At 41.0% G+C, this 20634-nt stretch overlaps 1 long non-coding RNA gene across 2 annotated transcripts in view; it reads right to left on the minus strand.

Annotated features, from left to right (window-relative positions):
- The window catches only part of LOC106025447 (uncharacterized), a 54826-nt gene that overhangs the window by 31347 nt on the left and 2845 nt on the right, over positions 1 to 20634 (minus strand). For both annotated transcript variants that reach the window (XR_010050922.1, XR_010050923.1), the window contains exon 2: positions 12446 to 12507. This is a non-coding gene — a long non-coding RNA (uncharacterized LOC106025447). The remainder of the gene's footprint in view (positions 1 to 12445; positions 12508 to 20634) is intronic.

Below are 20634 nucleotides of genomic sequence, written 5' to 3' on the forward strand. Positions count from 1 at the left end.
AGGTCTCATCAGCTGCTCTAGTATTTTTACTAGAGTCACTGGCAAACAGATGGACCAGAAACTAGCTGGAAATAGAACACGATTGCGATTAGCAGCTAGCAACCTCCTCCTGAGGGTATCTATCACTCAGGCGAGTGGGAAGTGCTTGTTAATTTTTTTTTTCAACCAAGATCATATTCTGGAACTAAAGTGCATGAGTACAAAAGGAAGTAAACAAACAAAATAAACAAAATAAAATTATATGCAGTTGACTTCATCCCACAGAGAAAACTGCTTTTGTTCTGAGTTCTAGGTCAGGTTAGTTCAGCAGTTGGACTTGCCATCTCTGGGATATGAAAACGCATGAGAGTCACACGCCTGAGATGCTAAGTTCTGATTGCAAAATTTCCTTTACAGTTTGGTATGTGACCTTAGGAAACCCGCACATCTGCCTGGGTCTGAAGATCAAGAATATTCTAGCCCGCTCAAGTGGACGGAGTGGGTACCCACTGACTGTCTCTTCAGCTTCAAAAACTCTCACAGCCATGGAGTTAAATATCATTATTTAACGATTGAATTTGCTTCCCTCACCTCATATTGAAAATTGAACTCAGAGCCTTCCCACTGAGCTGCATCCCCAGCCCTTTTTAATTTTTATATATTGAGACAGGATCTTGCTGAGTCATTGGGTCACTCAGGCCAGGCTCAAACTCCTGCATCAGCTCCCAGCATGCTGAGATAATAGGCATGCATCACCACACTCAGCAAATTTAATTTATTTAAAGCAATCTTTTTTCATGATTTCAGAGTATCTTTTACTTCTCGTGTCCCAGAGTTTTGTGGACGAGTTCACATTGCCCAGTATTTTGTAGATTTTATAAATTAAGTCAAATCCATTTTAGTCTTTTGTTTGTTTGTTTGTTTGTTTCAAAACTAAGAGTTTTAATGAAGCCAGAATTGTAGAGTAGAAAGAAAAATGGCAGGGGATCCCATCAGAGCACCCTGCTATTAACCAACAAAGTAATCATGAACAAACTCTACTATGCTTTCTCGGCCTCTTTTGATGCAACAGGAAGGGACCTGGTCACTCTTCTAAGGTTTCTTCCAGTTGTCACACCTGTGTTCCTCGAATTTTGCTAAACTAGAAGCATGTGTTCCACTTTCAGAGACAACACAACAGCATTTGGATTCCTTCTGTGCCTTACGCTTTAGTAAGTTCCAAAGCGTTCTGTTATACACAAAGCCTTCCACACAGTGTAATTTCACCCAAGTAACTGATACATAGCAGATCAAATGATACAATCCCTCTAATCCTAAACTTGCTTGGAAACACTGAAGAAACTTTTTAAACTGCTTTTACCTACATCTTGACCCCAAATATTCTGATTTAACTGATAAAAGGTGAAATTAGATGGACCAGCAAGAGGATAGTTCACTTCTTTAGGCACAAACAACTGCTTACCATTGTTCTCAATTCTGCCTGCAGAGAAGAAGAATCACTGGATGAGTGTCACAATTTGCCAACTTCCAGATTCTGAGTTGGCACCTGGGCATTGATGTATTTAGAACTGTCCTGGTAATTGTGATACACAGTCAGGGTTGAAAACACCCTCTACTTGCTATGTCATTAGTCCTATCTAGTGGAACATCTGACCTCTCACTCTGAGCCACACTGGCCACTCCCTTGGACCTTAGGACAAGGTATGAATCTACCTCCATTACGTCAGTTAGCACCAACCTCTTGCCTTTTTTTCTGAAGACCATAATTGTCTTATTTTGTCAGTTAACCAACACTTCCTGTGCTGTGACTTACTGGCCTTTTTGCTCTCAAATATTTTTCGTGTTGTACCCTGTTCCTTTCCATCACCTGGGTTTGCTGCATTCTTCTACTCTCCCTCGCATTTTGTGTACTTTTCCCCAGCATTCCGAACTTCAGCTGCATCCTGGATTACCCTGATTAGATGTCTCCTGTGATTCTGACCAGTTACTATTAAAGGAAACCCAAGTGATATCAAACTGAAAAAATCCTGCCATCCTTACAACCAAATAACCAAACCCTAAGCATGTTCAGTGAGGGAACCTAACACACACATCACTCATGCATGGATTAGAATGATGGCTAAACTGTGACGCTTCCTCCCATGTAACTGGCTGTATTCCAGCCACTTTAAGAAACACAAGGGTCAGTCTAAAAAAGCACAAAGATGAGAACTGAATGCTACCAAGGCAATGAAAGCATTGCATCATGAGCACAAAACAAAATCTTAGGGAGTTTCTACAAGGTAAAAATAAATGGGTTCATTGAAGTCTTAGATAAATTTCACTATTAATTGATTTGTAATGAGTTTTACATAATAATAAAAATCCTAACATCTAGGGAGAATTTTACTGGCTTTTAAAGCTTTTCCTATACATAGCATAATTCAAATTAGTTTTGAAAGAGTGAGAAGTGTCTCAGGTACGTTCCAGAAATTTCAGAGCCAGCTTTGAGAGGCAGCCACCATCCTCTTCCACAAAGCCCTCGAGAAGGCGTCTGAAAGGTCCCACTGTGCTGGCCGGACCTTTCCTCTAGAGGATGGATCACAAGGCTAAGGAAGCCTCCAGCTTTCACCTCTTTTCCCAAGCCCTAAGGGGAGCCTAAGGGGCAGTGGGTTCCCATATACACATATTTTTTGTCCTATGTCAAAAATAAAGTATTGTGATTTGCTGCAATTCCTGTCTTCATTGTGAGCATAACTTTGTTTTTTTGTTTTGGTTTTTTTTTGGGGGGGGGGCTGGGTTTTGACACCAGGGATTGAACTCATGACCTTTTGCTTCCCAGGTAGGCACTTGTGCCACTGAGCAAAAGCCCTGGCCCATGTATTCTTTTTCTTAAATATGGCTCTCTTCCCACGATGGCCTGTTCCTTATTTCTAAATCAGAGAAACCTGCTAACTCCTGCAAGACCATGGATTCCTCTTTGTGTTCTAACTCCTTCTCCAGCAGCTCTGAACCTTTAATGGTTCCTGCTGCTCTCCTCGGCAATTTCCCACTGCTGATGACCATCGCCTCGCAGAAAATATCTTCCCAAGGAATGACAGAGCACCAGGTAATGCTTTCCAATCCTTCCCTTGCCCTCTCTTTTTTTAAGATTTGCTAATAATTATGCTCATTTATGGGGTACAGTGTGATGCTTCCAAGCACCCAATATATATTTTGTAAAGATCAAATTAGCATATCCATCGCTTCAAACATCTATCATTTCTTTGTGAAACAACATTCTCTCTCTCTCTCTCTCTCTCTCTCTCTCTCTCTCTCTCTCTCTCACTCTCTGGGTTCCTTCCCTGCATTCTTCTCTCTTTCTCTTTGTCCTTGAAGGAGCTGAACTGCTTCAGTGCTGGAACTCCAACCCCTGGCCTGCACAGCAGCCTCCTCCCAGCTGAGCCTCTCCTTCCAGTCCCCTCCCTGCCTCCACCCCCTGGGGACCCTTCCCGTTGCCCCTGAGCACACTCAGCACTTGGTGTTCTTAGTATTTCATTTGTCGCTTCTAAATTTTCATGTCTTTAACCAAGAGAAAAATAAATACTGAAAAACGCCATTTATCCTGAGTAGCTTTGGCTCAGCCTCCCCAAAAGAAAGACCACAAAGATTTGCGGCATCTGTGCCTGGCCCATTCCAGGGGCATCCAGTGCCCTCCTGCTAGTAGAAGTTGCCAAAATAGACACCAGAAAACACAAAAAGAGAAAATGTAGTGTTTGCTTCTTCATCCACAAAGCATGGAATTCTGTAGTCAGCCTGACAGGGCAGAACGGGTGGTACCTCAGGCCAGCTGTGAAGAGCTAAGCAAGTTCGCTCTCAATACCCACCCAGAACAGGCAAGGGGAAAGTTTTATTTTTCAAAGATTTCAACAACATAGACTTAGTCTTACAAATCTGTCCTCCTGTGACAGGCAACTGAATTAGAAATATAGTAGGCAGTGAAACAGGGCTAGGTCCTCCAAGGAGCCAGTGCAGAGGGCCAGATACCTTGCATAGGGGAGGCAGACACTTCCACTGCTACGGGCCAGACCTCAGGACAAAAGATCAAACAAATACAGCCACACCCTAAAGACTGATACTCTAAATAGGTCTCTATCACCCTGAGGAAGCTAAGACCCACTAACCCAAAGGGCAGAGCCACTGCTCTGTAAGCACGCCCGCTTGCTATATGACTGGCTTCCCTTATTTGTTCCCAATGTAATCAATTTTACCTGAGCAATTAATCTTACTGGTTGACCACAGTTCTGTCCTAGCTTGAACCCACCTTGCGAGTTCGAATGTTTTCCCCACCTTGGATCCATCTCACTTTGTGGTTTTGCTCTATAAAAGTCCCTAGAAAAGACAGTCTTTGGTCAATCCACTCAGGGCCCCTTCTGTCTCTCAGACAGAAGCCCTCTTTCTCTCAGTAAATATATTCTGCTCTGTTGTTCCTAAAATCCATTCTTCGATTTTAGAGAACACAAACTCATACCAGACATATAGCAAGTTGGGAGTTTTGTTCCCCTATATCAATCCTGTAAGTTTTGTCTAGGAAATATAATTAAAGAGGTTCTGTTAGTCACTGAATATTTTGGTGATCATAGTTTTTCTGTGTTAATTCTCTACGGTAATTCTGGGAAAATGTTTAAAATATGTTATAATGCTACAGTCCCCTAATTTTCCTCTCAGCACACAATTTCTAACAGTTTAAATCAGATTTAAACAAAGATTTTAAGAGATTTAAGGGAGGGGAGGAGAATGAAAAAAAAGAAGAAGCAAGATATATTAAATACTGGTACAAATTCTCTACAATGTGATTATTGTGTATATCTAAAATGTGGCAATAAAATTATTTAAAGAGTAAAGATTTTAAGCGTGAAGCCTTTAAATGAGAGTTTGGGGGTGGAATCATTGCAGTTGTGCTTAGTAGAAAAAGAGTCTGCCAAAGAGGGGGCAGGGTTTGAACTTTGCTTTAGACTTACTGTAGAAAGTTGCAGTAGTTTAATGTTACACGTTTTGCTCCACATACTAAATCGCACAGTGTTTATGGAAGCCCACAAAAGTCCACTTCTTTGCACTCAACACTGTTAGTACAATAGAACATTAATGCAGTACTAAAGTCTCACATTTTCACTTGAATATATTATGCTTATTTCTGGACTGCAAGATATTTAGTAATCAAAGAAAATAAAATGATGAACAAATCCATAGCCTTAGATATTTTTCCACGTGTCTTTTGCTAGATCCCTAGTATTGAGTACTAAATTAATAACCTTATAATGCTGGTGTTTAACAAACAGCAGCGTATGAATATATAACCAAACCTGGGAATTCCTGACAATTGTAACACAATCAATAGAAGCTTTTTTAGTTATATTCTTCTACTCGTTATTACTGCCCTTATTTTCAGCATTATGAAGTGCATACTCCTTAGAAAGCTCAATAGTGGTAAGCTTAATAATGACCAGGTTGGAATTCAGCCCATTACTAATACTGCCCACCTTCTACTCATTCTTTGCCTGAGTTTTACAAGGCTACATTGCTCCAGGCAGGAAGAAACAACTGACCTCACAGAAACCTCACAGGTCACATTTCTTACCATGTAAGACTGAAGGCTTGTATAGAGCACAGTAACAAGTCCTTAGGAGAGTCATGATATTCAGGCTGAAGACAATGACCAACATGACAAGCTAAAGGACTCACATGCAGCAGAAGTGTCAGGGGACAGACAGACCAAGCCAGCATGGCAGCCTGAACATGGCGCTAGCCTCAGTGGTCATCTTTCAAACTTCAGAGGTAGCCCTACACGTTGGGACTTCTTTAATTCATTTAAGTATTTATTGAGTTTCTTTTGCATACATAGCATTGTGCCAAGCTCCAGAGACTCAGTGATCAAGAGGAGAAACTTGGACACTAGCTTATGAAATTTGCATTCTAGTAGGAAAGATAGTTTAAAAAGAAAAAAGTATGAAAATAATGATACAATTACAATTATGATTAATACTAAAATGGAAAGAATTTGAAGAAATGGGAAAATGAGAGACAAATCACTCAGGTCCTTATGGGTCAGGTCAAGAATTTTCTGTTTTATCCTAAGTGAAATGGAATTTAAATGAGAGGTAAAAGATGACTAACATTTTATTTTTCAAAGAGCAGTAGTCTTTAAGTCTTTAAAGTGCCCACCGGTGCAAATGAAATGAAACACTGAGGAGGAGATGAACAAAACTGGAGGATGGTTGGGGTAGATGCCTGTTGGGACGGATGATGGCATTTGAGCCAGAAGGGCATCAGTGGACACACGGAGAAAAGATTCATAATTCATCTGGAAGGGAGCATAGATAGTATTGAAGACAGACAAGAGTCAAGGATGACATTATCATCTTTATCAAGGGCAACTATGAGGAAGGTGAGATTGAGAATATTACACAAAGGCTAGATTTGAGAGTTAAGAAAATTAGTTCAGATTCAGACATGCTAAAGTTAAGATGCATAAGAACATCCAAGATAGAATACTAAATAAAAATCCATATATTATGTTGGACACCGAAGGATGGTCTTTGTTGGAGGAACCAATCTTCTAGTCATGGACCTATACATGTATTTTTTTATATAAGCTGTAGAAGTGGATGAAACTTCATAGAAAAAAATGTGAGATGAGAAAGAAGCAAAGATCCAAGACTCTTCTTTAAAGAACTCAAATGGCTAAATAGCGGAGGAAGCTCTCCCAAAGGGAATGAGAAGGGCAGATAGAGGGTAGCTAGAACACTAGCTTGAGTGTGCTATGGTATATTGTGTGGTACAGAAGTCAGAGAAAGAAAGAATTCCAAAGGGAGAGAACGATCACTCAGTGAAGTCAAGGAAAGCGAGGACAGTGAGCTCAGTGAATTTTGAAACACAGTCACCACTGAGATCTTACAGCTATTTGCATGTCACGGTGGGTTGGAGTAGGCTTAGATAAGAAAGGCAAGTGACGGCTTTAGGAAAATGTGCACAGAAATTTTTCCAGATGCTCGAGTACGAACAGTATATTGAGGTCCGACCCTCAGTTAGGTAGCCTGTTTCTCCATTTGTGAAATGATTCTCCACAGTCAGGAGAATCACTTGAAAAATACATGGGTAAAGCCTCACACTTGGCATCATTTCATTCATTAAATTCAAATCAGATTTCTTATGCACATTTAGATCCTGGGAAGCAACCATCATGAGGACACCATGCATTCCTGCTAAGAGCTTACGATTTAATGGGAGAAATGGAATAAAACATGAATTTAAGAAAAGGTGGAGGTGAGGGCACAGTGTGCTATGGGAACAAAGACAAGGACATTTACCCCAGCCAGGAAATCTGCAAAACTTTCTAAAGGTAAAGACACATGAACTAACTTGTGAAGGAACCAAAGGAAATTATCCTAGTGGTGAGAGGAAGTAAAGATCGCACTGCAAAGAGACTTTGTAAACAAAAGCAGAGGCCCAGAGTCATGAAACACAATTAAAGTCCTGCTCATGACTCCCTCGGGGAGCCTATAAACACGTCAGTTACTGGCATAGATAGCCAGACTGTGGAAGTTAAATCTATAGTAGACAAGCCAAGCTCACAGAGAATTTATGGGCCATGTTGTGGGCTTTGAATTTATGCTCTTGTAACTTTGTGAGCTCAAATCTAAGATTAACTATATGTTAGTTCTGTGACTTTGGACAAGTTGCTTAAACTTTCTGAACCTCAGTTTTCTCCAGGAGAGTTTTCATTTTCAATCTCCTTAAATGATCCATCCTAACACGAAGGCTTCATTAACCCTCAATTATGATTAAAAATCGTTCTCACAGTAGAACACAGACTTAGAGAATCTCGCCCAACATACTGACTGCAAACAAGAAAATCAAGTCCCAAGGAGACTGATAGTTTATCTAAATTCATGCCTTGAAGAAGCAGAAACTAAAGCAAATCTAAGTTACTTCACTTGACATCATGACAGAACTGAATGTTCCTTGCTGCCAGGAGTTGAAGAAAAAACAAAAGCAACCTAAAAGTGGAAAAGCAGCCAGTTTAACTTTGAAGGCCCAGTAGAGATGCCATTTCTGAAAATGGGCTTCAAATTGAAGACAGAATTAAGAAAAGAACACTGGATGGGGTATGATAGCTACATCTCTAGATATATCTTTCTTCCTTGTGCAGATAACCATGAACTCCCAGCGGATGTACATGTCAAGGGGTCATCTTGAGTTCTAACAGAAGCCATGTCTAGCTTAAATCCCTGTTCCGTCATTTACTGGTTGTGTGACTTGAATCTATTGTACCTATTAAGCCTGAAAATGATACATCGCTGACTTGTAACAAAGATCAGCTGGGTTAGTATACCTACTTAACCTACCACCCAACACACACGAGGTCCCAAAATATTTTTTATTCCTTCTAACGAGATGCAAACCATCACAGAGGAAAGGTGACTATACTGAATGAGATATGCCCGATTCATTCTCAAGGCAGCCCAGATAATCTGGAAGTGGACAGTAGACCACTCTCTGAACTATTCTCTATCTTCTCTGTTCCAGACTCAAATGCTAAATGCCTGGCAGCTGATGTCAGACGAGTTGATAGTTCAAAGGCCAAAGATCAGACTCTGCACTGGCCTTGGCAGAGGCGTTGGCTAACAAGAGAGGGACATGGGATGGGTTAGTGAGCAGGAGTAATGTCTGCCCTCGAAATAAAAGAAACTGAAGGTAAGAAAATTAAAACTGGGCAAAGCAGGGAGAGAAGCTGACAACCACAGGGAATGTCTGGCTGTGCTTTTTTCCATAATCATTAACAGCTGTTGCCTGGAAATTATTTTTGATCTCATTTCAACGTGAAAAGGAAGACAGGAAGAGTAAGCATTTTCTTTAACCTCATGATCTTTAAGGAACAAAGCATTAAAATTTGCTTGCGGTAGCTGTAAACTGGTTGTGTAGTCTTTGCATGACATGGTACACTCCAGCTCTCTCTCGGATGAAGAAAGCAGGTGTCAAGACAAGACAGGCCACAGGCAAGCGCACGTGAGCCATTTATTTTTGCAGATGCTTTTTCTCTTTCCCTAAATGTGCAGACTTCCCTGTCACCAGCTTCGTTAACACGCCTGCTTCCTGTGGAAACAGCAAGGCAAAACCAAAGGCAGACTGATTTCTCCGTGGTGTCCTTTCAGTCTTGGGCCTCACACATAATTTGACTTTCCCAACTCACCACACATTTCATCTCTTCACCTTTCGTGTTCTCTAATCTTCTCACGTTACAGGTTATGCAAGAGTCAAAACAAACCTGTCTAATTCCTCTCTCTTTTTCTGGCTAAAAACAAAGCTGATAAGAAATTAGGAAATCAGGTTGAGTTTCATTCATTTTTCCATCATTCTTGCACACATGTAAGGGGTCAGGTATTCTGCTAGACACATGAAACACAGAGGACACCGGTCTGCCCTCAGGGAGTGCTCAGTCTGGTGAGGAGAAAGACACGAAGCCTAGCCACTGCCCTGCAGTGAGATGCAGGCAATTAAAAGAGGTAAGTCTGGGGTTAAAAAGGCTCTGTCTATCCACAGGCAGACGAAAGGAACGTGCACAAGTGAAGGCTATTTCGAGTTAAGATGGAAGCACCCATTTTCCAAGATCACCACAGAGCAAAGGACACAGTGGCAGATACAGTGTGATAGACACAGTAAGATCTGAAAGGAATCTGACCCATTTGCATCTGCCGATCACTTGTTACTGATGAAGTGAAGATTCAGTAGAATGCAGTAGGATTGGGGATGTGAGGTAAAGAAGAATCAGAAGCTAAATTACAAAGAGTTTTATCTTCCACGACCTTAGTTTTCCCATGGAGGTAATAGATATCCATTGAAAGACCTAAGTCCATGAAGTGAGTAACAAGATTTATACTTTAAAAACCCTTATACAGTGTGGCAAGGAATGGAAATCTGAGGCAGGGTCCCTGTATCATTCATGTAGCTCCTGAGCTGCAGGCACACAGGGACGTAGCTTCTGGCCAGGTCGTGGTGAAAAGCAGCTGTAATAGGACCTCCAAAGGATGCAGGGGGAAGATGCATTTGAGCTTCCTGTAGGACACAACACACTACTTTGGCGCCATTTAGATATACGTATGGATCTTGTGCCAAAGTAGAGAAACAAAGCAAAATCAACATAAACCCACATGCTAAGAAGGCAACCAAAAACTGTGTATAACATTCGCTTGGGTTCTGGAAGCTGATTTGTTTAGGAAATCAAGTAGGAACTTTAGCAATTTAAAAAGTGTATTTCCATCTTATTAAAACAAGAATGGAAGACTGATGACACCAAGCAGACAGACAGTTAACATGGAAGATGGGAGAGAGTTCCTGAAACAAAAGACTGAGATCTTACGGGACACATATAAAGATTAAAATGCCATCTTGAAGGCCAGGAGAGACTTTTATGGGCTGAAAAGAACACCCTTATCTCTGTCTACTCCTTCGGGGGGTGGTGAGGTTAGAAAAAAAGAAAGTTAAACTTGGTTATCACCCATAGATTTCTGTCTTCCTGTAACAAAAAAGAGGCACAATCTGAAAAGGCAAAAAACAAATATATCAAGAAGTAGCTTAGGTACAAAGAGAAAAAGAAAATCACATGGAAAACTTTAACAAAGTGGTTATAGAATAGCTGTGCAGATGTTATTGGAGAAAATGAGGAAAATCAACCTAAAATGCTCTGAATATTATTCTGCAGCTAACAGAAACATGAGTAAGCAGAAACTGTAAGATAACACGAGGTAGGGAACATATTTTCAGGGGAAGTGTAACAGTTGATTAGCAGTAACGAGAGCAGTCCCCAGGCAGAGACAGAAAACAGCTGAGTCACCGTGAAGATTAAGAATTAACTCTGCTGACACTGAGCCCTGAAATCACCCAGCTCCCGAAGCACACTGCACCGCCCCTCCCCATGGGATCCACTTGTGGCTCTTTCTTGTATTTCCATGAAATTTCTAGGACCTTCCACAAATACCTTTATAATATCTCCAAGTACTTGAGGGACTCAGATAAACTTCTCTCTCTGGCAAACAAAAATGCCCAATGCATCTTCTCAACATTTCTAAGAAGTGAACAACCGGCCTTAGAGTGTGGCGGCCAGACATGAGTGGAGTCCTGCAGATACACCACTCGGTGAGCAGGACAGAGAAAGCATTACTCAGTCTACGCTGAACATGGTTCCTTGTCCTCACAGCCTCATCGCTGAGGTAGAATGGCAGAAATGAAGACAGGCAGAAAGCACACAAGGAGAACTGGAATTGTAAAACTGTACTTTGAAGAAAGACTGCAGCTTTGAGACACAAGCTAAGGGTTTTGTTTGTTTGCTTTGCTTTTCCTGTCTCCTAAAACACAATAGGTCTGGGCAATCCCCTTTCACCTGTGAGATGACCACCTCTTTGCACCTGTAAATTTCAAGTAAAGGACAGTACTAGTGGGTAGATCTCACCTTCAAACAAGTGCCATTGGTTTGCATTCTGACCTATCTGCAAGATGGGTGATCTGACACACAGCAGGGATACACACCCAAGGTCTCTCTACCCCTTCTTGACAGCATCCCCAATTCCCATAAACATAGCAGCTCTGGATCATAATGAGCCCTCCCTTTTCTTGTGAAAATTCCCTCTATTTGAGTGTGCCCTTTTAAAATGTCCTTTGGCTGTGATGGGAGTCAGCCCACCTGCAACTTATTTCTCTGGCTAGGGTGAGTTTAGAAAGTTCATAGGACTGTGTCCAGTGGTACCACTGCTCATAAAGTACCTTGCTGTCGACTAAAACCTTCAGTTCTTTGCATCTGATTCTATATACCAGATTCCTGCTATGCCCCAGGTACATCTCAGGGCATTGGTGGTACAAAGGTAAATATAGCCCCTGCTCTCCAGGCGCTTAGCAGGCAGGGTCTTTGCGTGCAGACCCTGAGCGAATCATCACACTCATGAAAGCATCTCTTCTTCTACCTTGTGCTGGCAGAGGAGGCCCCAGGGCTCCCTCCCAAGAAAGTGAATATCCCAACCTTGATTAATATGTTATTCTTGTTAACTGCAGTCAGCATAAAAGCATTAAACCTTTCGAGAGATTCCACAAATACAAACCCTCATCTTACGGGGCTATAACTTGAACTTCTACCCCCATCTCCAGTTCCTCCAGCCCTTCCTGTCCCCTTAAAAGTGCTCAGTCCAGCCAGCTGTGGTAGCATTGGCTTGTGATTCCAGATACTTGGGAAGCTGAGGCAAGAGGATCACAAGTTCAAGGCCAGCCTGAACTACTTCATGAGATCTATATATGATTAAATAGATAAGCAAGAGCTGTAGGTATGGCTCACTAGTGATGCATTTGCCTAGAATGCACAAGACCCCTGGGCTTACTCAAAAGCAAACACCCCCAAACGGTGATAAGTCTATTATCATAAAATATATAATACCTCAAAAATTCTTACAAACATTCCCGTTACCTTTGTGCTCCAATTCTGCCTCTTCTCTAGCTCCAAGGTGGTGGTTATTTATCTCTCTGGACCTGGAGATGAGAAGTTAACCTTCCTTACTCATCTTCTTCATATTTTCCCTCTCTTCTCCCTAACCCTTACACACACACACACACACACACACACACACACACACACACACACACTTACAGCTTTGAAGCTCCTGTCATCAAACTAAACTATTCATTACTTTCCATATGGGAGCCATCTGCTCATGAGCCCTCCTCCTCTGTCCCCTTTAAACTTCTTCCAACACTTCTACCTCACTCCACACCTGCCCCTCCTGGCTAATGACCCCACCACCCCTTTCAATGAGAAAGTGGGTGCAATCAGAACAGAACTTAAACGAACTCTTCCCAGCTAAGTACATCAGAACCATTTTTGTCACCCTTCCTGAACTATTTTTGCTCTTACCTAAAGTACCTGCTCAAGAGCAGTGCTTCTGCTATCCTCCTATTCATCTCCTACAGGATTTATTTTGGAGGTGTTACCCAAAATAGGCAAAACATGTTACATATGTTCCCATCCAACAGCCTTTTGACCTTACTTCCCCCTCTAGCTTCTGCCCTGTTTCTCCATCCTCCTTTGCATGATATATACTCAGCACTAATTGCTCTCTTCCTGAGCTCATACTAATCAAAGTTTTGCCCCTAAGACTCCCATGTTTATAGTCCTTTTCAGGATATCCAATGAGATCTCCACACTGAGAAATCCAGCACTCCATTCTGTCCTCCTCTCATTTGACTTATCATCCTGATTCAACCCACAATATGCAACATTTCTCCAGTTGACTTCTAGGACATCACACTGTCCTGCCTTTCTTCCTGCTTCACTGGACTCCCCTTGCTTATCCTTTTCTGCTGATTCTTATCAACATCCTCATCTCTAAATGCTTAAGTCAGCTTGACCCAGTCTCTTCTCTAATTTACTTACTTTCTGGGTGAGCTCATTGTATTAGTCACTTTCTTCATAGCTCAGACACAATACTGAACACCCAGAAATTCAAGGAGGAAAAGTTTATTTTGGCTCGCATTTCAGTCTTTAGTCTGCTGACTTCAAGGGAGAATGGCCTGACCAAAGGTCACGGCAGGGAAAATGTTGCTCAGATCATACAGGAAGCTGGGAGAGTCAAGAGAGGATCCAGGAAGGAAGATAAACCCTTTCAGGCCACACCCACAGTAACCCGACTCCTCCAACCAGACCCCACATCCTAAGAGCAAGTCCAGCTATAATGCTTATAATCCAAACAACTACCAAACACATAAGGTGTGAGGGGAAAATGTAAATCATAATATTCATCCAGTCTTTTGGCTTCGAATACCACTTATGTGTCAAAGACAAATTTGTCTGTGAGATCTAGACCTAGGATGATTAACTCATCCCAATTTTTGTAGAATTTCCTTGGTTTTAGTACATCCTAGGCACCTTCTTAGTTAGTCCCAGGCAAACCAGGATATGGTCATTCCTCTCTGACTTCCTATAATAAGCATATACAGATTGACCCCTAAGCATTTTCACCAAGTATGTTTTTCCCATGGACTTGCCCATATCAGTAAATGAAAATATTCCATTTTTCTAATTACATCATCAGCCTTGATATAATTCTTGACTTTTTTCTTTCTCTTAAAACACATACCAAATCGATCAGCATGTGCTGTTGGCATTCTTTCACAGATATACAGATCTGATCACTTCCATTGTCACTCACCTGATCCAGCCACCACCATGACTGGCCTGGATCAGTATAAACAAGTTCTCTCACATCCACAGTTTATTCCCCACACCGAAGCCATCATCTTCCCTTTAAAATGTGCAAGTCAGGTCATGCATTTTATTCAAGAGAAGTTACTTCCCACTCATTCTCGCTGAAAGCCTAATCTTTCACAGTGATCTTCCAGGTCCTGCCTGACCCTGTCCCTCTGTCTGTCCCGATCCCCTGCAATTTTCCTTCCAATGTGCTCTGCCGTGCTGGTCTCCTGCTTGCCCTTCAAACACAGAGAACAAACATCTCTGTCAAGACCTTTCCCCTTACTCTTCTCTCTGCCTGGAACACTCTTCCTACAAGCACTGGCAGTGGTCTCCCTCTGCGTTAGTTTCTTATTTATTGTCGAACCAAAAACACCTGACATAAATAATTTAGAGGAGGAAGAAGTTTGTTTTGGCTCACGGTTTCAGTCCCCGGTTGACTAGGTGGAAGAAGAGTGTGACAGGGGAAGTTGCTTACCTCATCGCAGCCAGGAACCACAGCCAGAGAGAGGGGAAGGGGTCAGGGACAAGAATACACCCTTCCACATTGTGTCTCCTCAGTGACCTCATTCTTCTAGCCAGGCTCCACTTCCTAACAGCACCCTTTGAGTTAGTGCCCCACCTCTGACCACATGAGCCTTTGGAGGCACATTTGGGACCCAAACCATGAACACCTTCTGAATAAGTTTAAATGTTACCTTATTGGTCCCCCCGCCCCACTGCAGATAGTATAGGCTTGAGCAGTACACAGGCACTTCCTATCTTCTTTCTCTGACATGTTTTTCCTGTAGCACTGCAGTGCTTATCACCAATGGAGTCACCATATATTTTGTTTCTTTATTATCTGTGTCCTCCATTACTCATCCTTAAGGGGAAATGCCCCCAGAATTTATAGCCTGGCACATAGTAAACATTCAGCACACTGGTAAATGGATAACTAATTGATATGAGAGCTCCAAATGAAAGCAATTATTCCATTGCACTGATGTACATCAGTGCAGAGAGTCAGGGAGACCATTTTGACAGACAGCTGAAGGATGAGTATACATTAACCAGAGGGAGAAGCGGAAAGAACCTTTTAGACTGAAGGAATAATGTGTGCAAAGACTTTGTTATGGAAAGCTCCACAGTGTGTCTGGGAGTTAAAGAAAATTCAAAGACCAGCAGTGATGACAAGCATTTTGGAGCTTTCAATAACAAACAGCCCACTGTGGCAAGCACGCTATAGGTTTGCTCCCACTGGGTTAGAGTAAAGAGAGAAAGGGCGAGACTGCTAAGAACCAAAGCTGGGGGCAGATATTGAAACCAGATTTTGATTTCTATGTGAGAGGAATAAAAGACATCAGAGCAATGTAATCTGTGGTGGATGTGTGAGTAACACAATCATATTCAGGGTATGAAAATTTAATTAGGGTTGGTGTCCTAGTTACTTTTTACTTGTTGTTGAGACAAAATACCTGATGCCCAAAATTAGGGAAGAAAAGGTTTATTTCTTGGAGGTTTTAGTCTATGTTCAGTTGGCTCCGAGGCAGCACAGCAATGCTGCAAACAGCAAAGCAGGAACTGGCAAGAGAGAGAGAGACACAGCTCCTTCTAGCCAGTTCATCGTGTGCTGGCTCCACTACTAGGCAGGTGTAGCGCTCACATCACCAAACAAAGCTCTACACAACAAACCAATCACAAATGCTAGATTTGGTTGAGTCCATAATTGCATGAGGCTTGAGGGCCACTGACATAAACCATGACAGCTGGTATCTTAAATGTGCTGGTAAGGGCCAAAGTAGAAATATTGAGAGCAATTTGACTACAGCAATAGTACAGATGAAAAATCTTGGCTCCTTAGGCTAAGAAGGTATTGGTGGATATGAAATAGTGACAGATTCTGAAGTTTGAGGAGGTAAAATGGCCAGGATACAAAAGAATTAAAGATAGTGGCGGGAGGTGAAAAGGGGAAAGTTTTCACAGTGAAGCCCAGATTTTCTAACACAACAGAAATATTTGTATATTAGAAGAGAAGCTTGGAAGAGATGCTTTAAGAACTTAATCTTGTACATTATGTTAGTCACTTTCCCATTCTTGGACGAAATACCCAACACTTGCAACTTAAACAAAGAGAGGTTTATTTTGGCTGATGGCTTTGGTGGGTTCAGTTCATGGCCAGACGCTCCAAGGTAAAAACAGCTTGATAGAGGAGTATGGCAGAGGATGGCTCATGTCAGTGGCATCCAGGAAGCAGAGAAAGAAGGAAGAAATTTTGGACAAGAACACATCCTTCCAAAATGTTCCCAGTGAGCCATCTGCAGTCAGGCCTCACCTCCTGACAGCATATTCAGCTGCTAAACTCAGCAACAAATAAACCCACAGGTAGCGTACATGTTGAGTCCAAGGGGCCTTTGTGACACCTAACTCCAAGAAGATGAATTGATTAATATTTTGTGGGTACAAGACTAAAGCTATGAGTAAAGATCTAGTCTGGAGAGACTTATTTCAGAGCTATTATCATAAATATGATCATGAAACTCTAAGACTGATGTCAAATGTTTGTGTGAGTTCCTGCTAAACTGTACTTTAACATTCTATACTTACATAGATAATCTTGTTTAATTTCATCCTGTTAGGTGACTACTGTCATTGTGTCTTTTTGCCTCATTCTCACTCTCCTTTACCATCTTCTAGCCCTGTGTCTTCTGAGGGAGGAGGACAATCAGCATGACACTGACATCTCTCACTGATCCATTAAGAACAGCATGGCACCAATCAAGATAATGTTCCCTTAATGCAGAGTTGGGCCTCCTCTCCAGTGGCAGTGATAGGAGCGAGCCCAGATCAGGTCAAGCAACAGTTTATAGTTTATTCAGCTTCACTGTTCAATAGCTCATCTCATCTCCTAAGGAGAGAATAAGAGAATTTGTAAAATTGTGAGGTTAGGCAACTTTGGAAACAGGACAAGTGCATTTCTTGAACCAAGTGTTCAAATGACAGTGAGATTACTTCCCTGATTTTTTATCTTGGCCAATTTGCTTAAGCCATCTGGGTCGATAGTTTCCACTTGTAAAATATTATCCATAGTGATTTGGGAGGCTGAGGTGGGAGCACTGCAAGTTGGAGGCCAGGCTGGGCAGCACAGTGAGACCCTGTTTCAAAATAAAAAATGTAAAAGGGCCGGGGACATAGCTGAGTGGTGGAATGCCTCTGAGTTCAGTCCCCAGTAATATACTATGAATATGAATGTGTAAGTATGAATATAAATATATTGGTCATGATATTTGCCTCAGAGATTTATAGAGGATTAAATGAAATGATGAATGCAAAGTATTTGGCAAGTGATACCTATGCAAAACAAGGTTCAATTTTGCTTCTCCCAGGCGGTCATGAGTTCGATCCCTGGTACCGATAAAAAAAATTTTTTTTTGCATCCCCAAAATGCACATGCATCATAATTTGCTACCATAATTTATCTCTTTTGATCAATAATGAGCCCAAGGGAAGAGTGTGGCCTCGTTCCAGCAATAGCAGCACACAGGCCACTGTATATGTGAAGCTGGTCACGAGATGGGCCAAGAAAGTTACTGAGGGATAGATTTTGAGGAGTATTAGTGTAGCACAAGGTAAGGAGAAGAACGCTACTGGTTGAGGGTGAAAATAATAAAACTCTCCAAGGTTTCTTTCTGCTCAAATATTAAGAAATCAGTCAACATATATCTGTATTATCAATCTGATGCTGAAATATTTACCCTATTATCTAAATGCCTTAGGCACCATTATCCCTTAGAGAAATTTGCACCACAGAAAATATTGACAGGAAACTTCCAATGGAATTTTATTGAAATCTAGTCTTTTTGTAAGAATGCATGCATTGGGAAAATCAAAGGATGAGAAAGGAAGAGTGCAGCTTGGGAGATGGAGAGACCTAAGGATCCAACTTTCCACTGAAAAGCAAGGTTGCCTTTAGCAAGCTGTGTCTTGTGTCTAATCTTTAGGCCCATCGTCTAGTGTAAGAATTGACGCCAATTGCATAAGGCTGTGGAGCAGAGTTAGAGACTTACCACATGCAAAGTATTTTATACACAACAGGCAGGTAATAAATGTTGGCTTCACTTTTCTGCACGTTGCTAACTAACCACAGATACACAATGGGGAATTCAAAGCACTGTTTTGTTCAAATGAACTGCACTCGATTTATCTTGAAAACATACTCAGGAAGCTTTTGCTTTTATTTCCAGCTTGAGTCTTCACCAACTTATTATTTTGTCTGACTCTCCCACTCACTCCAGCTACAGTAAGAGACTGAAATGGCATGTATTTTTAAATACTTACTCTAAAATATAGGGGGGAAAATCCATTTCTAATAATTTCATGCCTAATCCTGTGAGTCTTGGTAGATAAAAAATGGGTCTCATTCTTTGATTATACTTCCTTTCGAAGTCACTTAATTTTTAGTATCTATGTATTAATCAATATAACGCGTGCACCTGGCGAGAAGGCAAATAGGACTTAGGGTGAAAAGCAAACATGGTGTGCACATGCCTCCCTTCTCACCTTCTTCATCCTGGAGGCAAATCCTTCACTTGCTTCTGTTTTGACTTTTGGCATCTTCCTCCATAATTCCAGACATTATTATTTTATCTATGTCTTGATTTATCCACTTTAGACAGTATCTAATTAATTCCTTATATAAGAGCTAACAATTTAGGTCACTTAACCCCTATTCTTTTCATCTTCATTCTCATTATTATTACTAGTTTTATTAGTTATCTTAAAATTATTAAATAATATATTTGTCTATTTCATATTCAACCAGCACTAGGAGTATCTCCTGCAGCCTTACCTGCTATGAAGTAGTGTAATATAATGCAAGCTCCTTGAAAGTAAGATGTTTTGTCTTCTGTTTTTTTCCTTTCTTTGTATCTCAAAAGCCTAGGACAGCTCCTGTACCCAGTGGGATCTCAGTAAATATTCGCTGAGTGAACACAACAGTGACTACGTTTATGATACCAGAGTCTTAGCATCCTCACTCTTCCCTCTGCAAGGCCTTTCCCTCCTTCTGTCAGCCACCCACTCGCCTTTTCATAATGTAAGGTTTTTATCATTTGCATATCATCCTGTAAACATAGCAAAGCTTTCCGTGTTTTGTTCACAGGTGATGGAGGGCAGGAAGTCTTGTTTTCCCCAAACACAGTTTGCTTTTAAAGAGGAGTCGGCTGATGCTTTGCCCGGGTGTTGGTTTGGGAAAGAGAAACTGAGCTTAGAGCTGTGGCCGCAGCAGTCATGATGACCTCAAGGGAATCTCGGATTTTAACTCTAGTCCTTACACCCTGGCTATTGACTCTAAGGCCAGAGATTTGTTGGGATTCTGCAGAGCAGATAAGCTCTGAGTTTCTCATAGATCATTATCATCTACAGAACTGTGACTTTCTTAGCCTGGTTGATTCACCAAGATACTCTTGTTGATTTTCAATCTCCCAGAAGTCTACTAAAATCATTTATTTATTGATTCGTTCCTAATTTAATTTCTTTAATGCTATTAGTTTATTTCTCTTTGTGTTTCTTTGCTTTTATTTTACTAGATGTTAAAATGAAGCTTGTAACTTACTGGTCATTTTAAACCAGAAGTAAAAATAGTTCTTTAAATGCTTTAATTTCTCTGTATGTGGCAGGAGTTTGTCAGATGCACATGATTTGCTCCGGACTTCTTTTTGCATTTCTTGCTCAGAATCTTTCCCATGAAGTATACTATATTCAAATGTTATTGTTGCTTAACTTTTCTTTCTCATTTTAACTAAATTCTGTGATTTCTGTTAATTTTGTGATGCATTTTTAACATGTTACATTCCTTTTCTTGCCAAAATACAGCTAGAAATACGAAAATATATTTAAAAAGTAAAATCTCCCTATCATGCACACGCGTGCGTATACACACACACACACACACACACACTATGAATGAGATTCTACCTCATAGAAAATGAAGAGGCGAGAGCTAAGAAGTATACAAGCCGCTGGGACATAGCTTATTTAAATGGACACAGGGCCATGTACTGACCCATTTCTAAAAAGGATGAGTCTAGAGAGTTTTAGAAAAAATATCCAAATGATGTGTGCTTATCATCATACTTCTGAGTCAAAGCAATTCTCCTGCCAATACTCATTTACTCATCTAATTAATATTACTTTGGAAGAGTCTCATATTTATTCATTGTCCCATGTCCTAATTCTTTCACCTGTGTTGTCAGATGATTACAACAAGCCTAAGAAGAGGGGGTTACAATAATTTCTAGTCATTTGAAGACTTACCCTTGAAGATTTGAGTTGTATTCCCGTAAATCCCAAAGGTATAGGACTTATACAATTTTTTAGAGCAGTTATTTGAAGGTTATGCCTATTTGGAATTTGATGTAATGGAATAATCTATT

Source organism: Cavia porcellus, unplaced genomic scaffold, assembly GCF_034190915.1.
Source record: "Cavia porcellus strain 051 isolate PalLab524CR breed Dunkin Hartley unplaced genomic scaffold, mCavPor4.1 scaffold_12, whole genome shotgun sequence".
Lineage (NCBI taxonomy): Eukaryota > Metazoa > Chordata > Mammalia > Rodentia > Caviidae > Cavia > Cavia porcellus.